At 34.0% G+C, this 23,564-nt stretch overlaps 1 long non-coding RNA gene across 1 annotated transcript in view; it reads right to left on the bottom strand.

Annotated features, from left to right (window-relative positions):
- Positions 1-6,787: 6,787 nt before the first annotated feature.
- Positions 6,788-23,564, bottom strand: part of LOC109246289 (uncharacterized) — a 388,432-nt gene continuing 371,655 nt past the window's right edge. The window contains exon 4 of the long non-coding RNA XR_002071290.2: positions 6,788-6,817. This is a non-coding gene — a long non-coding RNA (uncharacterized LOC109246289). The remainder of the gene's footprint in view (positions 6,818-23,564) is intronic.

Below are 23,564 nucleotides of genomic sequence, written 5' to 3'. Positions count from 1 at the left end.
AGCAAATTTTTTGAATTCTGCAAAACAGAGGGTTGAATGGTAACTGACTTAGTGCAACCAAGAAAGTTAAATCCCCATCCAGCACAAGAGAATATTGAAAAAGTAGCTAAAACGAGAGGTAAAAATCCTCAAAATGCCTAGGAACTCACATATCACATACCCATGGAAATAACAGTGGAGTGGAAGGTGTTAAAAGAAAGACTGGCTGAGTACTGGGGCACCTGGGTGGCTCAGTCAGTTAAGCATCAGACTTCATCTCAGGTCATGATCTCATGGTTTGTGGGTTCTAGCCCCGTGTCGGGCTCTGTACTGACAGCTCAGAGTCTGGAGCCTGTTTCAGATTCTGTGTCTCCCTCTCTCTCTGCCCCTCCCCTGCTCACAGTCTCTCTCTCTCTCTCTCTCTCTTTCTCTCTCTCTCTCTCTCTCTCTCTCTCAAAAATAAACCTTAAAACAAATAAAAATAAAAAATAAAAATGACTGACTGAGTACTGCTTGGAAAATACTTAGGTCTCCATATGACTTTTCCACCATCATGGCTTTAAGACACTTCTCCACCCCCTCCTCTCCCACATTCCTAGTGTGGACATTTATCCCTGGGGGTGTAAAATAAAGGATCTCTTCTTGGAAACATTGAACACAGATTATTTCCTGTGATTTCTTTGTCTTTACCATGGGTTGATTAAACTTCTGCTCTTTTCCATGGTCCTTTGTTTTGGGTAACCTGAAGAAGGCCCCAAAGAAACGTTTGTTTTGGATTCTCCTGAGAGCTAGATATGGCTCACGGGGAGGTCGGAGATGGAAAATAGAAGTTAGCTGACTCCCACTGTGTTACTGGACATCTAGTCCATGGCCCACACTGCAGCCCTGCCATATGTCCCAAATGTGATGAGCCCTATCTCTCAATAACTCATGATTTTCCCACTGAAGTATGCAAAAAGGACCCCTATAAGTTTTCAGAAAACCTGGAATGTATGCCGGAGACTTCATTAAACTCATGTTTGCTGGGAGCCTCCAATCAATATTAACAATATTAAACTTTCCTTGAATAGGGAGGCACACGCTCCGTACTTCATTTGACAAAACTAAACAATATGTGGTTGGATGGATATTTGCAGGAGAGCTACAGATTAAAAGAAAGTCAAGGAGAATGATTAACATAAAAAGTAGAAATGTAATCAAGAGAGTAGAGGAATGCTAAGAAGCTAACAGTTATCTACTTTTTAATATCTCAATTGTGAGTATGCAAGCATATTTATTATTATTATTATTATTATTATTATTATTATTATTTAAACTATATATAAGTGGCATATACTCTTCTGTATGATATATTTTGAAATAAAAGCATAGTTCCCATTTCTCAGGAATCAAAAGTGCATATTTCTTGAACATTATGTCTACACATTATATTATTAATAAGCAAGATTATGTTTTCATAAAAGATTAAAACACTAATGAAACATTAAATTGCTAACACTGGGATCTGAATTTTATAATAAAAAGATAATAACAAATTTTTCTCTCACGTTTTTCCTCCCTGTGAAGGTGATTGTAAGCTTTTTTTTTTTTTTAAAGTTTATAGTTTATTAGAAGTTATGGAATAAACCATTCTGAATGTCATACAAATGCCTGTTTGGAAAGTGGCTGTAAATAGGAGTTTTGTAAATCAAAACTTATTTGTCTCTAGAAATAGTTTTATAAAAGGAAGTTCATTTTTTTTAATTTTTATTTTAAGGTAGAGGTCAAAATAAACTTTTAATCTCAGAATAATGTCATGCTTACAGATAATTTGTAAAGATAGCACAGAGAATGCCCATATATTCACCCATAATTTATCCTGTTACTAACATCTTACTTTAGTATGGTATGTTTGTCATAATTAATGAATCAATATTGCTACATTATTATAAGTTAAAGTACATACTCTTTCAGATTTCTGTAGTTTTTACCTAAAGTCTTTTTTCCTGTTATGTGATACCCTATTACATTTAGTTATCATGCCCCCCCTAGGGTCCCCTGAGCTGTAATAGTTTGTCAGACTTTTCTGGTTTTCAATGACCTTGATAGTTTTAAGAGTACTCGTTAAGTATTTTGTAGGATGGCACTCTATTGGGATTTCTCTGATATTTTTCTTATGATTAGACAGGGTTTATGCTTTTTTTTCCTTTGGAAGAAGACAATTGAAATAAAGAGCCATTCTTTCCAGTTCATATGAAGGGTGTATATTATCAACATAATTTATCTCTATTGATGTCAACCCGGATCATCTAGTTGAGGTCATGAAAGTCAGTTTTCACCACTACTAAGTTTTGTTTCTTCTCTCTCTCTCAGTCAGCACTTTTTGGAAAGAAATCAATATGTGAAGTGTACACTTAGGGAGTAGGGAGCCATCCTCTATCTCCTTGAGCACAGAGTATCTACATACACATTTGGAATACATCTGCCCAGGAGATTTGCCTATTCTCCCTTTTTAAATTCAACCATCTATTTGTATTAGTTATGGCCTCATAGTTACCTATTTTATACTTTGGGTTATAATCCAGTATTCTTTATTTTGTTATCCTTTGGGAGTTATTCTAGTTGGCATTTGTGTCTAACACCATTATGTTTTTGTTGAGTACTTCCTTTCTTACATCGTTTAGCACTAGAAGATCTTCCAGTCACATCTTATGTATTTCCTGCCCCAGTCCTAAAATCAGCTATTTTTCCAAGAATTCCTGGTTCCTTGTATAAAGAATGGTATTAGAAACCAAGATCTGAGCACTAGGTGTGCTCACTGGTAATGGAGCATCTGTACTGCTAGGGACTCTAAGCTGAAACAGCAAGGAAATATATGTGAGTATACAAACTTATGCATATATGCCCATCTATAAATATTTTAATATATTCCCATTTGTATCTATATTGAACTGTTCATGAGTTCATACCAATTTCTCCAAATCTAAATCCATTAACTCATGGAACAGTCTAGTCTTCTCTCCTTATCTGTAAAATCCTACTCTAACAGTGATAAATATGGTTCTCATCACCACCATCCACTTACTCATTTGCTTAATACCACATATATCTGTGTATTTCATTTTCAAGTTATTAAAATAGTTGGAAGATAACTTTATCAACTAGAATACAGTTTATATGTATAGTTTTCTGTTGTTGTTTTTGCATTTGGTCTTAAAGATTTCAGTAATCTCCAAAGTGGTAGTTCCATTTTTGATCAACCAACTAATGCTTAATCTTTAATGGAAATAACCCCTAATGTACTATCTAATCAATCATTCAGTCAGCCTTAAATTATTAGCATACAGTGAAAAGTTTTATAAGTATGAAGAATGCAAAGGGTAGTAGGTTTGGTGAGAAGATGTGAAGTTCTCAAGAAAGGGATAGTTTTCTCTAGACCAAGAATAAAAGCTGTATATGAGAAGAAATGCTGCCTTAGGATCTTAGTACAGTGTCAAGTTTCAAAGTGGATAATATTTTCATAATAGCAAATAAAAAATCTAATAATGTAACCTTGATTTAATTAGTTAATTTTTATAAGGGTTACTTAACATAAGTAAAACTATGTGTTGGTAACTAAATTAGTATTTAGCATAGCATTAGTATTGAGTGACCCTCTCTCACTCATCTGAAATTCCTTTCACCAAAAAATCCAAATCATCCAAAAGATTAAAAAGTAACATTTCAATGTATATGGTACAGTAAGATTTCTGCTTGTTTATCATTTTTAAAATTTAATTAGGCAAAGAAGTCAATTTGTTAGCAAAATAAGTATAGAGTCCCAGCAGAAGGGATTATCATAAACCTCTACTTTCCACTTCAACCCCCAACCTTAATCACTATCACATCTATTTCATTTAAAAGCAAATGATGCAAAAAAGTAATGTCTTGAGAAGCTGATATGCTGAATAAGAGATAAAACTGGAAGGAGAAGAAGAGTGTTTCAAATTTCCCTTCACTGCCACCAGAATATCTCAGAATTACATAAAGTACAAAAACTTACACAGTACTTTGGTCCCACAAGTTTGCTTTTAACATTTGAGGAGAATTCAAAGAGGGGATGAGAAAAAGCCTTTAAGCGTCAATTAAAAAGAAAAAAAAGTAAAAATGGCTCATTTGGATAATGTAATCATGCAATTAACTAATTGAAAATAAGCCGATGAATATAGATACTGATAGTTCAAGGCAAAAAGTAAAAAACAAAAAAATTTAAAAAACCTTTATAGCCACTTCTGTTCACTGTTAAGTATTCCTCTCTTCGAATTCTAAATTTTTATTTTCCTATAAATAAATATTTCTCTGTTCTACCTCTCTGGCTCTCTTGTATAAATGATTTGTAACTGTATTTAAATGAGAAATATTATAGATATAAATATTAAAGGGTATTCAGTTATAAGTTTAGGAAATCATGTTAATCAGTATCTAAACTTTGGAAAAAAATGATAATTCATATGGCTGTCAGGCACTTTCTATTGGAGTTCCATAAATTTAAGGCTATGGCTTGTGCATATTTGCAGTTTAGCTAACATTTTATATAGTAAAAATTCAGTATCTATTATTTGATTGAAATATTTATTTACTTGAACATACTTGAAGATTTCAAATGTATCTTTATGCAACATTCTTTCACTCAGCTAAGAATCAAGTGTAAATCTGGATTGAAAACTCTTAAGGGGCACCTGGGTGGCTCAGTTGGTTAAGCATCTGACTCTTGATTTCAGCCTAGGTCATGATCTCACAGTTTATGGGATAGAGCCTTGTGTCAGGCTCTGCACTGACAGCATGAAGCCTGCTTGGGATTCTCTCTCTCCCGCTCCCTCTGCTCTGCCTCCTCCCTGCTCACACTCTCTCTCCTTCTCTCTCTCAAAATAAACTTAAAAAAAATAAAAAAAAAACCACCTCTTTCTCAGCATTACAAATTTATCAAGATAGCAATAGTTTAAGATGAATATACATAGATTTATGAGAAATTAAAATGAATTGACAATTCAGAAATATTCATAAATATTTCTTATGAATTTCAACACATTAAATATGTAACACCAGTCATTGTCAGAACTCAGTAATATTCTGGCATTTTGTGTTTTGACAATTTTAACACAAAAAAAAAGAAAAAAAAGACTATAAATAGGATGAAGAGTAGTTTAGGTCTAAGGAAATTAATCCTGGACACCTTGCTGAAAGTAGAAAACTTTGTTTTTCTATAAAATAAATTATTATTTATTTCTGGTCTAGAACAGTTAATGGAGAAATCAACTTAACTAAAAGAGAAATTGACTGCACCAAGAAATATATAAGCCTGCTGATTGTAGACACCTAACATAGTAAAGGTGTGTATCTCTTGGAACAAGCAAGTAAAAGACAAAGGGAGATGTTAACATGTAGCTGAGTAGAACAGAGAAAAAGTATTGAGCATGTCTTTTTTAAGATGACGATGCCATTTATATTTCTTTGGCTTTTGGGCAAACAATCTTCCAAAGTGACTCATGCAAGGACGAGCAAAGAAAGCATCAGAGAGAGCCCACCCCTGCAAGCTCTCGTGTCCCAGCTATGAGGAGTAATTCAGTTCACAGTCTGCAACGGGTCCCTAGGAGAGCCAAATTTTTACAGAAAACCCAGCCTTTGTTCTTCTGGTAAGGTGCTAACAGCCCATCTTCTCTTGCTCATCATCTTCGTCTATAAAATGAGACTACTAAGCATGGTGCACCATCCTTCCTGGGATTCTTCAGAGAAATAATTAGAAGCTAAGTGGTGTAGTGGAGATGTACAGAGTATTGTAAGGATTGGCGTTCAGGTGTTAAATTTGATTGCTTTTGCTCTTAGCTACAATAATTATGTATTTCTGCTCTACCTCTTATTTCTCATTGTTATTTTTAAATACACATCAGTTTATGTTAATGAAAACTTTGTAAATGAGCTTTACATCTGGAATATACCTCAGCAATAATCAAATTCAAACTCTCACATATTACAACTGGCCAAGAGACCAAATAATTTGTATAAAGGCCAATAGCAATTTAGAAGCGACTAACAACAGAAACTTGGTCTTCCTAACTTCCAATCTAGAACGTTTTACTTGTTTAAATTTTTTTAAGGCAAATCTTCACTATATGGCATGGACCATAACCTGGGACAAGCAGCAAACAGGGTAAAGAGGTTCTTTTCTCTCTGTAAGTACACAATCCACAACAGACAAAGCAAGCACTATATGTCAAAATATTTAAAAATTAAAAATCACTGTTAAGTAAAATACGCTCTGTCCTTTTACTTTGCCAAGTACATCTTCATAACAAGAGGTAGGCCAGGTCTGAATTTAGAATTGTTGGATCTCTGAGTTCCTGCTGAGAATATAGCAGTTGTCTGCTGAGTCAGACCCTGGCTTTAGTCTCCAGCTCTCAACCTTCCCACACACAAGTTCCCATACCCACTTCTTCTCCATAACTTCCCTCTCTACCACACCATAATGTTTCTTTGCCACGCATATGTGGATGTTCCAAACCACATTTTCAAGCTTTACCCACACCCACACTTTCCTCTGGCCACTGAATTTAGAGGTTCAACTTCAGGAGAAGAGAACTTATGACAATTTGAGCAGAATATTCTATAGCGCGAGGTACCTAGAGTATGGTCAGAGGACAAGAAAATGGCAAACTGGAAGCAAATCTCCTTGATCCCACAGAGTCTTCAACTGATGGGAAAAAGGGCATACATGGGAAGACCAGAGTGGAGCCCTCTAAAGCTTAGGTCAACTGTAGAGAACTCTCTTACCTGAATCAAAGGATAGTATTGGGCATGGAAGACAGGTCAAATAAATCTTTACCTAAAAGAAAAAAAAAAAAAAAACAACAAACAAAACATCCATAAAACAGTACAAAACAAAACAAAAACTCCTTAGTGTGATTAGGTAAGAATTACATAATATAGGGGTGCCTGGGTAGTTCAGTTGGTTAAACATATGACTTCAGCTCAGGTCATGATCTCACTGTTCATGGGTTTGAGCCCCACATAGAGCTCTGTTCTGACAGCTCAGAGCCTGGAACCTGATTCTGTCTCCCTCTCTGTCTGCCCCTCCCCCGCTTGTGCTCTGTTTCTCTGTGTCTCTCAAGAAAAGAAAAACGAAAGAATTACATAATATAAAATGATGGGCATATAGAGTGGAATTTACTTTAACCTGGGTGGTCAGGAAAGCTTCCATAGCAAACTAACAGTTGAGAGACATATGAGGAGTTAAATAAATAAAGGATGTGGCATAAGAGAAAGGGGAATTGATCCAGGTAGTGAAGGGAAAAAACAAACAAACAAACATACAAACAAAAACAACCTATGGAAAGGAGAGGAGATGAAATTATCTTGCCTCTTTGAAGGAATTAATTTGAAGTTTAGCAAACTTGTCATGATATATAAAGGGTTTTCCTGATCAAAGATGAGTGAGATCAAAGAACAAAGTGATTCTTGAAATAAAATTCCATATTATATATATATATATATATATATGTGTGTATATATATATATATATATATACATATATATATATGTATATATATATGTATATATATATATATATATATATATACATGTATATATATATGCAGAAGGTGATAATTCACATAGAATGAGTGCCATGTGAGAAGGCTGGTTGTGGCAATTTATGTGACTAGAAATGCAAATGAATCCCACCATCCTAACGCTCTGGTTATATTTTAAGGAAAGAATTGTTGTGAATTGTATTGCAATGTTGGAGGTCTAGTATAAGCCCTGGCAGAGAACTAAAACTAGATATATCATCGCTAAAACGCTCGGGGTCTGTCACAATGTACAGAACCAATTTCAAAACTGTATATCAGAAGTGTGATGGTTAAATGTTATATGTCTATTTGGTCAGGCTATGGTGCCCAGTTTTTCGGTGAAATTCTAGTCTAAATGTCTCTGTGAAGGTGTTGTATCAACAAGATTAACATTTGCAAACAGTTGACTTTAAGTAAAGATCAGACTTAATAATTGGGATCGGTTTCATTCGATCAACTAAAGGGTTTGAGACAAAAAACAGGTTTCCTGGAAAAGAAGGAATTCTGCCTCAAAACTATACCGTAAACTCTTGTCTGAATTTCTAGCCTGGTAGCCCACCCTACCAATTTCAGATTTGCCAGCCTGTAAAACTGTACGAGCCAACTCTCAGGAGGATCCTGACTGATAAATCAGTGAAACCAATCTGATTTCCTGTTGTGTCTCTTCCTAGTTCTCAGAGTAGGACTGATGACCCCTGTCAGATTGAGTACACCTCCTTATAGTTCTTGAATAATTCATGATAGAGATTCAAGAGGGAGGTCCTAGTGTTTCTGCTGTTACCATAAGGAGTTATCAACAAATTAGTCAGAAACCTAGGGATATGACAGCACTTGCCCTCAAAATTTATAAATCCAGTTATAGTAAAAAAAGAGCCCTTTGGAACTCATATGCAAATTAAAATCAAAGAGAATGTTCTGGCATATGAAACTGTATCTCCAGTTCTAAGACCTAGGCATACAGAATTTTGTTTAGATACCTCACATAGCTTTCACAGCAACCTTTTAGAAATATGACAGATGTTTCTATAACTGAAAGCTATAGAACCAGGCAAATTACTACTGTTTGTAAAGAATAAAATATTATATAGCAGCTGTGTCCTAAGAATCTATAAGAGAAAATGACAGTTATAAATGACTTGGAATTTTAAAGAAAACATAACTATTGAACATAGTACCTTTTTTAATGTTTATTTACATTTGAGAGAGAGAGAGAGAAAGAGAGAGAGAGAGCGGGGGAGGGGCAGAGGGTGAAGAGACGGAATCTGAAGCAGGCTCCAGGCTCTGAACTGTCAGCACAGAGCGGGACATGGGGCTTGAACTCATGAGCTGTGATATCATGACCCGAGCCAAAGTCAGACGCTTAACTGACTGAACCACCCAGGCACTCCGAACATAGTAATTTCATTATGTTTTAATACCTAGACTAACACAGATCGATCAATCTATCATAATCTAATTATCTGTGTGTATATGTACACACCACATACACACTTGAAGATATAGTTATGTCCTCAATTCAGAATTATTAGATAGCAAAATAAGTTTTATATATTAAGATAATTATGACCTTCATATATTACTATTAAAATATAATTAAGTATACAGAGACTTGGAAAAAGGGGAAAAAGAAAATAGGCTATTAGGATGAACAAAGATACCATAATTAAACTTCAAATTTGACTCAGCATCTTAGAAAAAGTGCAAATGTGGTATATCTTAGAGTTTTAGCAAATTTTGATAGAAGGATCCTTCCAAATATTCACATCCAACAAAGGCTAAGTATGCTATTTTAATATGAAGGCTATGCAAGTTAATTTAAGAAATATTAAGAAAATTCAGATAATTGAGAATAACAAAAAAGGAATACAAAAATAATTCCAGAAACCAACAAAACCCTGTTAGTAATTGTGGCAGACAGGCTTTAGGGTGGCCGCCAATGTCCTTGGTTTCAATTTCTTGTGTTTGCCCCTGCTCCTCAGTGTGAGGGAGGCCTGTGGCCATGGCAGAGAAAATGGGATGTCACTACAATGATTAGAGTACTAAAATTATAACTTCCTTCTTGTTAGAGACCAGCTCTATGCCTTCTCAGAGTGCATGACCTGACGAAGCAAGAAGCCAAGTTGGACAGGACCACATCCTAAAGAACTGAGGGAGTCTATGGCAATAGCTGGCCATTATCATATCTCTAAAATATAAAATGACTAGATGTATCATTTCTATCATATATTGCTGACAACTGTTGTTGTTAAGTTAATCTATTTTTCAATGTCCTTATATAGTGCTGTACGTTTTATATCTATTGATTATTAAAACACTATTAAACAATATTCACTTCTTGTTTTATTTTATTTCTCAACAAACAGCAATCTATTCTTCTAGAACCATTTTTATCTAAGCCATGCCATAGGCAAATATACCCTTAACTTCCTCAATCTATCATCATCCCTTCTCCTAAGAATCAAACCCAGACCTTGCAATCTTCCTGTAGGTACCTCAATATATTTTTAGCAGGCCAAACACACTATGTGCCAGATACTGTGATTAGAATTAGATGTGCCCTTGAGGAATTACAGTATATGAACCAGAAATTTAGAAGATAAATTACATTAAGATTTATAATGTCCACAATGTTTAATCATAGTTCATATTTGAACTCAATAAATTCTTAATTTAATGCTTCTGCATGTCTACATATTATTAATATTGATACATATTTTAGATACTTGGCTCTCCTTATCAAAACAAGATGTTAAGAGGGAGCCTACTTTAGCCTATACATGGGACAGACAGGAGTCCTTTCATAATGGAAAGGCAATAAGTATTTCTATAAAAATAGAATTTAAGATTACAGAGTTTCTTGTTATTACAATTAATTCTATAACTTCATAATCAAGGGAAATAAGAAAATGAGGGCTTTAAAGTAGCTCTAATGGTATACTAACTCAAAGACACTATTAAATAGTCTATTACACAGGATATGGCCCCAGAATTGACAATGTCTAATATGGGAAAGGTCATTCTCCAAAATCAAAAGTGCTTTTTCTGTACCAAAAAAGAAATATATATATATACATATACATATACATACATATATGTACATATATATATATATATATACACATACATATACATACATATACATATATATATATATATATATATATGGTAACAGTGACAAAAATCTACTGTAAATGTTATTTATTTGTTGATCTGTATAAATCATTTTGTTCCCTTGATTTAACAGATTGTGAGAGGGGGATAGTGATTTCCCAAGTGTGGTTATGGTTAGGGATAAGAGGAGAAAAAAACTGCTTTAAATTAAGAGGTCAGAGATATACTCATTGAAAAAGTGATATTTAGTCAGAGGCCAATGTACATGTTTGCAGAAAACTGTCCTCGTCAGAGGGACCCTGTGCAGAAGCTCTGAGGTAGGAATAAATTTCACCCATTGTGGGTATGATAAAGAGGCCAGCATTACAGAAGAAGAGTAAAAAAAGGGAAGGGTGATAGAAAATGAAGGTAATAAGGAGTGGAATTCTGTATCTTCTCAGGCTGCTGCAAGAACCTGTGAACTGTCTGCAAGTAAGACACGAAAAGCTATTGAAAGTTTTTGATCATAGGTGACATCTTTTCCTAATAAGCAGAAAAATGCTGTATAAGAAAATTGACAACCTTGAGAGGGTCAAAGATAGAAGGAAGGACCCAGCTTTACAGCTATCGTAGTAATTCTGGACAGAAAAGAGGCTGGAATACTGTGGAAATATTGGATGGTTGTTAATCCATAACATGGTTAAATATTATGAATATATATTGAAGATAAAACTAGAATTTGCTAGTGGGTTAGATGAAAAGAATAAAAGAGAAGAATCAAGAATTACTCCAAGATTACATCTGAGCAACCGGAAGTATTGCTTTTAACTGTGAAGAAAATGCCTACATTTGTAAGTGGTGATCAGTAATTCAAATTAACTGGGAAGACAATTGCAAGTCAAGTTATGTGAGAAGTGTAGACTTTGGTTTCCAGCCATGGTGGAATAATTGGTATCAGATTTGTCCTCATCACATAAACTATATGAAAATGGGCAAGACATGTGGATCTGTTTTCAAGCATTGAGCAGTAGGCATCACAGAGCTGTGATCCATGAGAGAAGAATAAATATTATGAACCTTATGTTCACCCAAACTTTCTGCTTGAGGGTATGTTCTGAATTACAGCCTAATGAGATAACAGTCTTGCTGAACTAAAAAGGTAAAATCAAAGTTTGCTGAGGTTGCTAAAATTTGCGGAGTGGGTTACTGGAGAGTAGGGAGGTACATAGAAGGTAGACACAGAAATATGCAGAGGGGTTCCCTGGGGCTATTTGTCTGAGGGTGAGGCAGCACATGTATAGGGTAAGACTCCCATAAAGTCTAATAAAGAGCAGCTGCTAGGGGCCTGAGATCAGAACAGAGATTTTAGAGGTCATGACATATTGAAAAATGATGGAAATTTTGCCTTGACAATGAGCATTAGATCTAGGTAGGCAGCTGATCACTCACTTCAGGTTTCAAAAGGCCATGTTATCAAAGTTAGTACAATGTTCTTAATTGAAGACAAAGCAGAGAGAGAGAGAGAGAGAGAAAGAAGAAATGGAAAAAAGAAAAGGAAAAAAGGAAAAGAAAAGAAATAGGCCACAGCAAAGTATAAAATCAAATCTTATTAAAGATTCTTGACAAAACAAAAATCGATAATCTTTGAGGAGGTAAACATAATCCAGATATCCTACAAAGTATAAACCACCATGTCAAGCACAAAATACTTGACATATAAAGAAGCAGGAAAATATGACCCATTATAAGTTAATAAAAAGTCAGTAAAAATAAAATTTGAGATGACTGTAGGGGTTAACATTGACAAATAAGAATTTTTTGACCACCATTATAACTATGCTTAATGATTTAAAGGAAAACATAGAAATAATGAGTACATAGAGATCTTTAGGGGGGAATGGAAACTATTAAACAAATTCTAAAACTACATATATATACATATATATATATATATATATATATATATATATATATATATATGAATGACATAACTAGAACAAATTAATGGAAACAGATAAAGGGTCAGTGAACTTGAAGATAGATCAATAAAATAATAATTAATTGAATGAAAAAAATAGAAAATATTGTAAACATTGAAAAAAGAATCAGTGATTTGTGGGACAATGAGAAGTGTTCAAACACAGATGTAATCAAGTTTAATATTGAAAAAACATAGAGAATAGAACAGAAAAACATTCCAAATAAGTACCATGAAATTTATAAACAGTATTAACATACATTAATGGATACTCTAGAGGTTTAACATACCTCAAATTGAATAAAATAAAGTCATACATAAGCATATAAGAATCTAATTTTGCAAGGCCAAAGTATATCTTGAAGGCAGCACAGAAAAGAACACCTTATATGTAGGAAAACAAAAGTAAAAATAAAACTTATGGCTGACTTCTGATCACACAGAAATGTAGGCAAAAAGACATCTTAAAAGTGTTAAAATATAATTATATTCTGAGCATAGAGAAATGTAGGCAAAAAGACATCTTTAAAGTGCTAAAAATATATATTAAAATTAAAATATATATCCTTCTCCAGAATTTTACATCCAACCAAAACAGCACTTATTTGAAAAAAGGTATCTTCAGATAAGGAAAACAAATGACACCATTCATTGACAGAAAAAAATGTACTAAAAGTAATGATATAAGGTAATGCCATAGGAAATTCTTCAGATTGAAGGAATATGATGCCAGATAGAATATTAGAAGGAATATATGTAGAATATACATATACGTAACAAAAAAAGAATGAGAGACTTAATGGGACTGTACTGTTGTTAACTGCTCAGATTTTATGAGGTGGTTTAATATTAAGTACAAGTAGAACAGGATAAGTTAAGAATTATAAATCACAATATATATTGCATATGTACATATATAAGTACACATGTAATGTTAAAGTGTATTGCACTGGGTGGAGGAGAATATACTGAGAATAAAATTCCCAGTATCTGTGTTAAGAATGAAACCTCTCTGCCTCTTTATATCTCGATGTCTTTCTACATCTCCCTGCTGCATTTATTTTCTCTCTTCTCTTTTTTCTTACATCTTGCACTATCCTTTTTTTCTATTTAAAAAGACAATCATCACTACTGTTTCATCCAGAATACAAACTTTTACTGTGCATTTTTTTTCCAGAATTCTAAACTGACTGCAATGGAAGCCCTTAAAGAAATTTTAGTCAACGAATAATAATGACAATATCTATGACCAAAATGTTCAGTAGACAGGACTTAAAATCTAGAAAACATGTCAAAATTTAAGTTCCAAGTAACTAAATATATCAAAATCAAAATTACAGACTAAATATACATATACATGTATATACATATATGCACGTTATTTCTTTAAAAATATTTAAAATCAGATGCTATTTTAATACAAGTACTAAAGAAAAACAATACCATGAGTACTTTGAAGTACCATGGACCATTCTTATATGCTACCATTTGCTGTTTATCTATCCGTGGTTAAAACCCTTCCATTTTTCCAAAAGCTACTTATGCTGAGACACATCTTGATGTGTTCTATAAGTTGCCCCAGATGCTCCTGCTGATAGGAGGCTTGTGGCCTCAGAGGTACGAAATGAGCAGGTCAATTTGGGTGTCAATGTTTTTCAATTAGCTAAGCTGCTGAACTGAACTTATCTCTATAGAATTCAGGTATTTACACCCATACAGATTGGGTAAGAGAAGATATTTTGAATTTATTCACTGCCTGAATCAAAATGAAACACAAACAAAAACAAAAACAAAAATTCAAATCGAATGACTGTGCCCTCTCCCTCAACCTCTCTACCCCACAATCCCATGACTTTAATTTAAAGGATAAAAATACTGTCTAGCGAGCATGCTTCTCTCACATGACTACCCTCTGCTTGAAAGTTCTACAGCCCAGGCTATTTATCACACAATTGATGGAGTTTGATTCCCTCTGCTCTTCTCCAGCTAAGGATTACAAACAGTTAGCTAAACAGTTTTTCTGCTGACAAAAGTTTATTTTTAACCTAGCTAGTTTCTAAAAGAAAATGACTTCTCGGAAATTTTATATTCTAAAGCTTATTTGAGCCTACACTCCAAAACAAAGCAATAATGTTTAAATAGACAAAATGTGCAATTTCCCCATAATAACATTTAACTAGACTGTTTTGCAATCTTTTCCTCTATCACTGATGAATTTCTGATCTGTAAAAAGTCTCCCACTGTGAAAAATTTGCTAGAGAACACCCAATAATCATGTAAATGATTGCCATCTAAGTGAAACAGCTGGTTTTCTCCTAGCTTTAAAATGAGGGGGAAGTTCAGAGTTAGGTACTTTGCTTCTAAGACATGAACTGGTATCTACATTCAAGTTCTGTCCAAAAATCCCAGTGTGTATATTTCTCGGTGCTAATACAAGAAGAAAGCATCAGATGTTCAGATGAAACACTCTAGAGAAAAATAGCACCCTATGACTGCTCATGAACAGTGAGATCAATCATCATTATTGACACTGTACAGTCAATGGTCTGGTTGATTGGACATACTATACAGAATTAATAGTGAAAAGTTTATTTACAGTTTTTATCTGGTGTGTGGCAACACATTCCCATTGAATGATTTTTATCTATCGAGAAGCATTGCTTCTAACTTACGTGATTATTTTGATCTTTGTATGTTGTGCCATCTTCTTTAAATTATTCATAATTGAATGAATTACTGATTTCTAAACTAGTAATTTGCAATATTTTCCAATAATAGATGAGGAAGTGGTAGCTTCTTAGACTTTAAAATTCATCGAGTCCACAGAGACAGACTGCTTCCTTCACATATGGCACTCTGTATTTCTTTGTGTCTGTCTCTGAACTAAATCAGGCCCAGAAAAGTTTTTCTTATAATTAATTCTGTCTCCACAGGTTTCTCAACAGTTAACTTATATGGATAAGGACACTATCCCTGCACTCTAAGTCAATATTTTTACTGGTGCTTCATGAAATTGTGCACTTACTTTGAGGGTGAATTTTATCTCATATGGACTATCTTTTTAAAGTATGCATTTTTAATTATGTAGCTTTTCTCAGTCTTTGTTTTTATTATAACAGATTTAGGATTTAAATTTGCTTGTTAATTTTGTGTGGTTTCTCACACAAAAAAGAGGATAAATCTACTATGGCTTTATTGTATTTATCCAGCAAGTCAGGACATTTTTTTAAATCAAATATGAAGGCTATGAAAGTATGAGGCAATATGATTGACCTACAGTATAGGAAAATAACTACATATTTAAGTAAACTGTCAATATCAGCAGAGTATTGGACAGATATGGACAATGATTTTAAACATTGATTGGGATTCTGTTATACATTTTCAGTACTTTGTAAATAAAATGATTTGTTCGACCCTGTATTTCTTAGTTTTTCACTGATCTGAATTCTAGTGGTATTCTGAGCATCTCATTGTGTGCTAAAATGTTGCTTCCTTGTAACAGGGGCTTTATTTGTAGTACAGTTTTTAAAAACTCATTTTTATTGCTCCACCAAATTATTTCCACCTACTCTTTACTGGGGTATGGCTTCATTTTTTGAAATGGAATGAACACACATTTAGAGCTGGAGAAAGTGAAATTGAAATTTCAAATCTTCTACTTTTTGCTTGGGTCAGTGCACAAACCCATTCATTTCTTTGCGGCTTGATGAGAAAAATAATTTGAAACTCTTAGAGCTGTTATGACAGCTAAATCAGATAATGTATATAAAATGCCTAATACAGATTCTGATAGAGAGTATGTAATTATTAAAATAATCATGGTCTGACAGTCTGCTTTCCTCTAGAAAGAGCATTCTATGGGTGCCATTGTATTCTATAAAATCACTTTTATCTATGGTAATATTAGGGCTATTAAAATTTACTCCAGTTGGTTGGAACAATATATCCCAGATCATAGTTGAGGTCAAGAGAGAATTGGGTTTCATTTTTGCTTTTGTCTTCTTAATACTGGGCCATTCTGTTTCCCTTGTAAAACTATAGGACCTTTATCTGACAATGTCTACTGCAAGATTTTTGTCTCATTTCTTTGTGGATTATCCCCACACACACCTCAAATTACCAAGATGATTGAGGTTACTGGAAAAGATACCACCAAAAACTTTATTTGTGTATTATTTTTGTGACTTTGAATGCTGAGCTAATGAAAATAGATTATCTTATCCAATAATCATTTCTTATAATTTTTATTTAAAAGGGAGAGTGCTCACAGTTTATGGAGTATTTCATCACACATTATCTCATTTGTTCCTCATAACTGAGGTCACAGTTTTTCCCCTATTTTTTTTCTAAAGGAAGCAAAGAAAACATTGAAAGATTAAGAATTGCATAGCCTTCTGTCTCCTTATCCATTTATTTAACAAATATTTATGGAGCAGTTAATATATATCAGAAAGAGTTCTGGGTTCTATGGTAACCTTTAGTATGGTAACAGCAAACTAAAATCTTTGCTTTTTGACATTTGCCACATAATGTTAAGAAACAAAAAAGATAAGTTATTAAATATAAGTTATTTGTGTTTTATGTAGAATGGTTATATAGATAAAACACATCATTGGATCTAGTGCCCATTTCTGTATATCCGGTATTTGTCATCATTATTCTTTTCATCAGTAAAAACTATTGTTTCAAACATAACTTGAAGCGGAATCCCAATGTGTAAAACAGATGAAAGTGGGGCTGCACAAACTAAAATGAAAGTCAAAAATTATATTGTCCAATTTTGCTATTCATCAACCTGCAGCATTCTGGAGGCATTTCTTTAGATCGCTAGAGAAGCTTGAAATGACTTCTGTACCATAACAATAACTAAAATGGAAAGAGATTCAATGAACTTTATAAAAAGTTGAAGTAGTTTTTAATTCATTAAACATGCACAGAAGTCTTTCATTGTTTCTTATGAAAGACCTTGGGAATAAATAAGTACTGTATTTCAACTGCTCTGGTGGAGTCTACATTTTATATAAATTTGCACATCTCAGTATAATATGTAAAAATGTTGGAATACTGTTTGAACATGTATATTTACAAGGATATTATGATCAGATAAAGCAACTAAGTCTATTTAATTATATTTAATTATTTCACAAAAACTCATAAAACTAAGCCTCCAAAATCACATATATGCTGAGGAAAATATCTAAATATTTAAGGACATTGTGAAGGTATTTTCCATTGTTGTGGTCAGATCAGAGAAGCAAACTCTATTCCTACATATTTATCTGATTTTTTTACTCATTATCTTGACATTCTTCCTATTGTAGGAGACAATTAAATCAACCATTGTTTTTATTTAAAAACATATTCTATACATTTCAAAGCAATCCTGGTTCTATGGACTCTGCATTTATATAAACTTATCATATTCAATTGAAATGAAATTTCCATTATAAACATAACCAAAGAAAAGGACTTAACCTTAGTACACTATAATAAATTTCAGCTTTCAAAGCCAAGTGACCACATTAGGTAAAAAGTAAGTTAAGATACGTATCGTTGCTTCTCCCTTTACCACTATAAAATACAAAATTCTAAGTCAGCACACAGATCCATTGCATATGTCCACTTAGAATCTTTTTAAAAGTTTACCATTTAATACTTAACTCCCTGGTCATTGTTATTTTTCTGACTCTGCTTATCTCATCACTCATGATCATTTCTATTTCATAGACATACAATTTTATCAAATTATAATCAACATAGATGATTTTACCAATATTCTGGTCTCCACCTTTTTTTCTTCCTCCACTCCTATGATGTCATCTTTATTGCTTTCTTATTCCCATGGCATTACACTTGACCTTATCATTCCAATGTTAAGTACCAACACTCTATGTTTTAAATTTTAATTTCTTATCACCTCTTATCCTTGATCTCACTGCTTTTTGTACCCCAAGCCTTAAGTGTTCAATGCCATTTGTATCCATAATCTATGATCTTAGTAACATTTCACTATCATTTCCTTTGTTCATGTCCTCATATATAACTTTATGTAGATTAAATTCTATGTTTAATCATTAAATTCATTCACCTGTACGTATACTCAGTTCTTTTGTCTTTTCCTCACTCTGTTTCATCTACAAGGCTAAACAATAATTCTGGTTAAATCCATTTTTCTAGCCCACATATCAGTGTAGTTGAATATTATTGGAAAATAATATACACACAATGCACACATGTTCATGCACATGTACACACACACACACACACACACACACTGTCTGGCTCACTTCAATTTATTGAACACTGAAATCATATGCACCTAACATTCTTGGTAATATTTCCCCAGTAAATTAATCTTCTACTCTCCTAAATGGTTACATTTTACCTTCACTCTCTTTAACTCCCAACACTTTTCCCCATACTAACTCTCATCTGATTTAATCATGATTCTGATTTCATGTGGAAAATGTAAGCAATCAATACAGATACTGGAATTCTCTTATGACAAGTATCCACTTTCCTCCCTGCATCTGTGTCCATGCTCTGGAGCTTTTTCCAGACACAGTGGATGGTTTGTCTACCCATGAACTTAGCAATGGCCAAATTCTCTTCTTGTGTACTATTTTCCATCTCATCTCATCTATTCAAGGAAACTGGCTCTAATCATGTTTTTCTTTCACTTACCAGGTCAGGTTTTCCCTCTCTACTGTGTCTTTTCCAACATCAGTAGCTGGAGGGAGAAATGGGGTCAATAAAAATAGTTTAAGTAAAGGTTTTATTTGAAATATAATATAAAAGCAAAAAGTACACAAATCACAAGTGTACACATTGTTGATTTTTCACAAATGAATAAAATGACATAACCAGCACTGAGTTGAAGAGAAAGACCAAAATCAACACCTCAGAAGTTCTCCTTGTATCCCCTTCAGGTCACACCCCACCAATGTTAACCACTATTTTGACTTCTCAAACTTTTTTCTATCCTATATAAATGGAAAAGTAATATATGCTTTTTTAGTCTGGCTATTTTGGCTCAACATTATGTGTGTGACATTTATCTTCATTACTATAGATGGTTGTAACTCATTTATTCCCATTACTCTATAATATTTCATCGTATACATATACCAGAATATGTTTACCCTTTCTAACAAAGTTGAATATATGAATTGCTTCTAGTCTGGGATATTATAATCAGTGTTGTTATAAACAGTTTTGCATGTGCTTTTTTTGTGAAAATATATATGTATTTTAACTGATGTATAAGTAGGAATTGAATGTGTGTGTGTGTGTGTGTGTGTGTGTGTGTGTAATTTGGATATATAATATGTAACATATATATATTATATAGATAATATATGAACTATCAGTATGCTTGTGTGCAAAAGCAAATATCTTAATTATATGGGAGTATGCAATATAGTGTACAAGACCTATGGATTTAAGTATTATCAATATGCTTTGGTTTATCAAATATACTTTTATCTGTAGTATGGAATTTCTCTGGAGCCCCAGAATCCAATCTCCATTGGCCAACTCAAGTTTTCCACTTTGCTGTATAATGATTTTCTCATTAACGTACACAAATCCATGCTTTGGTCCGTTGCCCAAACTCGTTCTCCCTGCAGTCTATCCCATCTTATGCAATAGCAATTCCAGCATTTCAAATTGTTCTGGTTAGAGATCTTGATATCATCTTCAACTCTTCTTGTTGGCTCAGACTCTGCTTCTAATAATTTGGCAATTCTACCACTTTTACCTTAAGTACCCAGAATTTGACTACTTTTCAACAGCTCCACTGCTATTTAGATGAACTAATTTAAGTCTGTGAACCATCGTGATTCATCTGATCATCCTTTTACTCAATCTTGCAATAGCCTTCCCCCATTGCACACAGCAATCCAGAAAAAGACATTTGGTAATAGACTTTTAAAATACATGAGGTAAAATTTGTAAGATCTGGTAACTGATGATATATAAGAGGTGAAGAAGAAGGTACCCAGTATGACTAGAAAAGTAACATAAATTATATTAGACCATGCATATTAATGAAAAGGCAAATTCTTCTCATGAGAACTCAGAATGTGCTTGGCTTCTTATATCCTCATCTTACTGTCCCCAAAGAAGCTTGGTACTTCATCTCCTATGTGTAATGTTACTCCGTTCATACTTAAGGACCACTTCTAAATTTAGAATTATTTAAGAAACTTTGCCCTGATATTCTAACATTCTGATAACAAATTGCTAATCTAGGAAGACATAATACATCCTATTCTTACTAACCGAGCTTCTGCCCCATTTTGAACCTAATGCTTTTTCCTTAAGTTTGGGAAACTTAACACTTTCTTCCCTCACCTGGAATTGAATCTCAGCTGTAACTGCACATGCTCCACCTCACTGGAGATGTCCATTTGGTTGTTAACACTTACCCGTGATATTCTAACAACCCCAGCATATTATAGCTATTACCCCCAATCCAGTACTTTTGTCAGAATTACTTATGTAACCAGGAGTGACAATTAAAATATTTAAAATGGAGGAGGACACGGGCATCAATTACCCACAAATGTTGCTGCCTGGGGCTCTGAAATGGAATCCTGGAGTTTCTTTGGTGAGCATAGTAACTTTGCTTGCTGACTTACAGGCAGAAAGGACGTCCCAGGAGAGAAAATGAGACAACTGAAGAGTTATGGGTGGAGAGAGGTGCACAGGGGCTTACATGTTTCATCATAGTAACTAGACCAGCCATTTCTGTGCATACTGGCTGCATTTGTGACTAAACAGAAAGTCACCCTATTTGAAAGATCATGCAGGTTTGCAAGGGGAATGAGGGAGCGACTACTAGCTAGCTCAATTTGACAGCATCTACTCCATCAAATCAGTGTCTGACAAATGTTATTCTTAGCCTAGTCTCACATCTAATTGCTAGAACAATGAATCCATGAATCTGATATATTACAGATCTGTTTAAAAGCCCCAGTGGCTCTCTGTTTCTTACGGAGAATAACTCAATTCTATGGTACTGTCATCTAATACTGTAAACAAAGATGTAAAATGCACATACCCCTCCACTACCATTTCCCACCTCTTCCTTGTTCCAACCACAAATATTCAAACACATTTTTGATTGCCTACATCCTTGATATTGTGTTATGACAAAAAGACTAACAAAAGCCTTTGCCTCATTGTCTGTAGAGTTAGGCATGTGATTCAGTGATTACAGGGTTATGTGATGAGTGTTGACAGTAATAGCCCCAAAGTTTTGTGGGACCAGATTTAGAAGTGACTCACTGAACATGGCAGAACAGGCAGAAACAATGGAGGTAGTGCATTTTTTCTTTTTAATTTTTTAATGTTTATCTATTTTTAAGAGATAGACAGAGTTGAGCTGGGGAGGGGCAGAGAGCGGGAGACACAGAATCTGAAGCAGGCTCCCAGCTCTGAGCCGTAAGCACAGAGCCCGATGAAGGGCTCGAAATCAGGAACTATGAGATCATGACCTGAGCTGAAGTCAGACATTTAGCCTACTGAGCCACCCAGGTGCCCCCAGGGAAGACTTTTCTAAGGAGATGACACATGCGTTTAGTTTAGATGAATGAGTAAGTGTTGGGCTTCACTGATTCTTACAAAAGAGGAAAGAATAGTGGAGCAGACCAGGTAGTTTTCACAAAGACACTAAAGCAAGACATGTAATACCCTGTTTGGGAAAGAAAATACAGCTGGGGAAATGTGAATGGGAGATGAGGGAACAGATCATAAAGTACAATTACAATGTGCTAAGGAGTTTTTAATTTATTTAGTAGGCATTGGGTGGCCATGTTCCATAATTAGAATAACCCCTTGTAAACACCATCAAATGGTCCCCATCGCCTTCAAAACTAAGTAGACTGCTAAGATTTAAATTGAGGAAAGGGCTTTCCAAAAATAGTGTGTATTAATGCATTGTGATTATTGGTTTATCTGCCTCCTGTAGAAATCTATGAATTCTTTTTATAAAGGGTATATGGTATGTTTATATTATAGTTCCTGGAACAAAGTCATCGCTCAATAAATATTTTGATTAAGTGAAACATAACTGAAAATCATCAACCGAAATACTTACCAAAACAAGAATCATTACACCTTCTCTCTCCATTCTACGGCCTTATGTACTTCATGGAAAATGTTAATATAGTTCCATGATAAGTTATCCCTGGCTTCAACAACATATGTTATTTAGATATTTAAGGAAATAAAGTGACTTCAAAGTATAAATCCCTGTATTTGACTGGTTTTTATTAACTTTTTAAGAGAAGGTTTACTGCAATAAGATCCTACTATTGGAATCCAGTCTAATCCAATGTAGTCTCAAAGGGCACTTCTTCTGGACACCTGTTCATTCTTGTACTAACTGGTCTGAGTCTGTCAAGTCCTAGCTGTAGCTCCCATTTTTAGCATCTGTATAAAAATCTATAGGGTCTGTATAAAATTCTTTTCTGAGTTTCAAAACATACCTGTGAGGTGATACAGAAAGACTTCAATGGAAAACCATGTAAAGAGATTTATTATAATTCCTCTCCATTGCAAGGTAGAAACATTTAAATAGAAATTGGGAATTGATTGCTCATTGGTAGTCCACTTCAGAGACTGGAGGTTTGAGGCCCAAATACTATCAGTCTAAAAATGTATTTTTTTTAAGAAAAGGAGTAATTAAGGCCTTTGTGTTCCTTTTCAGGCCATAGTTGCTATTGCAATACCATAAAAAATTAATTTATATTCTGTTAAATCCATAAAGGTAATTCTGAGGCAAAGCTCATTTCTTTTGTTTCTATTTTTATTTATTATTTTTTAAAGCTAATTTCTATTAAGATCTGACTATGTGGCATTCTCCATAAAAAATAATTTACACATTTGGTTTCAATTAATACTCCCAACAACCTTGTTAGGAAGAT

This window comes from Panthera pardus, unplaced genomic scaffold (genome assembly GCF_024362965.1).
Source record: "Panthera pardus isolate Hobbes unplaced genomic scaffold, ASM2436296v1 HiC_scaffold_11, whole genome shotgun sequence".
Lineage (NCBI taxonomy): Eukaryota > Metazoa > Chordata > Mammalia > Carnivora > Felidae > Panthera > Panthera pardus.
Note: the sequence above shows the minus strand (reverse complement) of the source record. Positions and strands in the feature narration are given on the sequence as shown.